Source organism: Asparagus officinalis, chromosome 7, assembly GCF_001876935.1.
Source record: "Asparagus officinalis chromosome 7, Aspof.V1, whole genome shotgun sequence".
Classification (NCBI taxonomy): Eukaryota; Viridiplantae; Streptophyta; class Magnoliopsida; order Asparagales; family Asparagaceae; genus Asparagus; species Asparagus officinalis.
Window position 1 is genome coordinate 122,930,048 of NC_033800.1, and position 2,913 is coordinate 122,932,960.

Below are 2,913 nucleotides of genomic sequence, written 5' to 3' on the forward strand. Positions count from 1 at the left end.
TATTTGGAACATATTGCAAATTTGGAGTATTTTGCAAATCAAAACAAAATTTAGCAAGATGTCCAAACCTACCACAAACCTCACATTTAAAAACATGTGGTCTACTAGATACATTTGGCAAACGTGATTTTCTTTTCAAATCAAAACAATATTCGGCCAAATGACCAAAACGAAATGACCAAATCGACCACAAAAATCACATTTGTACACATGGACGTGTTTATGATGATCTATATGTGTATGTACATGTGTGTGTGATGAAGAAGCCTTATGAGATGCACAAGAAGCATTGATATTACTATTTTTAGATTTTTGTGCATCATAGCAAAATTTAGATAAATGGCCTTTACGACCACAAATAGAGCATTTGTAAATTTTGCTATACAAGTGTGCATGGTGTATATGTTTCTTAGAAGAGTTTGCATTTGACTTTGCACACAAGTCCATAAGTTTCTTATGATTATTGATGCATATTTTCAAAGTTGAATCTAAAGATGAAATGCATTCTTTTATAAGATTCAAGTATTCATTTTTAGGCACATATGCACTTTTAGAAGTAGAACATAAATAGTCATTTATAAAGGAGGCAGTATCATTTTGTATGTTCTCTACTTCTAATATGGCATTGTTCTTAGCATGAGATAAGCTAGAAATGGATGAGGTCAATTTTTCGTTTTCCAAATTTAATAAGTCATTGTTTTCTTTAAGCATAGTATTTTCTTTTGCAATGACATCAAATTTGGAACCTAGCAACTCATGATCGGATTTCAAACTAACACGCTTGCTTTTCAAATTTATAAAATTATTATGCAACTTAGTATAGGCATGCATTAATCTATCATATGCACAAGCGAGTTCATTGATGGATATATCACTATCGGATTCTGAATCGCTTACCACACTAGGGCTATCGCCTAGTGGCCGTGTGCATAATGATGCTCCACACTCACTTGAAGAATAATCCTCCAAACTACGTTGGATTTCCTAATCCTCCAAACTACGTCGGATTTCCTCCAAGTTGCCTTGATGTGCTTCTATGAATTTCCATAAATTGTAAGCACTATCAAAATGAACAAGCTTGTTAGAACGAGAGAAATCAAGTGCATTAAGCATATATTCTAACACAACCTTGTTCATGGTAAATAATCTTTTATCATTTTTATTTCATTTGGATTTCTCCAAAGTGGGTGCAATATAAGCATCATCAATAATTCCCCATAAATCAATATTTTTAGATTGCACAAAAAGTTTAAATCTAGTAGCCCATTGTGCATAGGGAAAGTTAATGAATTTAGGAGCAACATTTGATTCATAGCCTAACAAAACAAATGCAATCAAAACAAGATTAGCACAAAAAGATAACTTGGATCTTTAACTCAAGGCGATTAGACCTTAAATCAAAGAGCACCAAGCTCTGATACCAATTGTTAGACCCTAGAGGTGGGTGATTAGGGTCTTATGCTAATCTAATCAATTTAAATACCAATTAAAATTAATTAATAAGTTGTATTCTTGCAAGATAGATATACAAGAGTTATAAGCAAGAATAAGCAATATATACAAAGAGATATATCCTATATGATGAATATATATATGCAAGGATATATAAACTAACACAAGGGGTAAACAATCTAAACAAGATAGTGGATGATATAGAAATGAGCAATGCACAATGGCGATATAAGATATGAACATAAATATGAATGAACGCTAAAGAAGTATAAAATACAACAATATTTGTAAGCTAGGATAAGCAATGTAAACAATAAGTATATCCTATATGATGAATATATATATGCAAGGATATATAAACTAACACAAGGGGTAAACAATCTAAACAAGATAGTGGATGATATAGAAATGAGCAATGCACAATGGCGATATAAGATATGAACATAAATATGAATGAACGCCAAAGCACACTCAAACAAGCAATATGATCACGGAGTTCGGACCTTCCGTCCTACGTCTCCGCTCCCCACTCCCGGGGAGAAATCCACTAACACAATCCGGTTTGGAAGCCGGAACTTCTTCTACACACTCGCTTTACAAGTTCACCGAAAACTCTCACACAACAAACACTATGCAATCACACTCTACACCCACTAAGTGTTGGACCTAGCCGTGTCTCCCTCAACTGCTCGGTTACAACCTCTCTCTAGGCACGTCAACCAACGCCACTCCTCTTAGGACGATCCCCGACTCTCACCACACACTCCTCACTCGGTGTACAAGTGTATTACAAAGTGATTCTCACAATAAGCACAAATATGACAAATGATTGTTCTCAAAACTGTGTGCGAACAAAGAGATATAAATCAAAACTAAACTTAATGTAGTTCTAGCTAAATAACAATGATAATCAAATATATAAAATAGCTAGAAATAGAGTTTAGAAAACTTCTCAATATATCAAGAGTTGGAGAGAGATTAGTTGAATGCTCAAACACCAATAGATGATCTCCTCAAGCTCTTGTAGAATTGAATCACAAAATCGAAACACTCAAATGCTTAAAAGCTTCTTAAAACAAACTTAAACAAACACTAAACAAGTTTAAACCCTTGTTAAAACTTTTTTAAACCATTCTCTTGACATTTGAAAAGATATCAGCAAAGGGGTATTTATACCCTCTAAAGATCTCAGCAAAAAATCCCAAGTCAAAAGACCAAAAAACCATCTTCAACGGCTCTAAAAAGAGCCGTTGGGACTCCAGCGGTCGACCGATGAAAGTCGCGGTCGACCGGAAACAAGGTCAGAGTCGCAGGAGACGTCCAGAGAGTCTTCGGTCGACCGGGTGGAAATTTCGGTCGACCGATGGTAAATTTCGGTCGACCGGCGGAAATTTCGGTCGACCGACGGTACTGAAGCAGGTATATCCGATTTTATAAAATCGGTTAAAAATAGTAAAACAG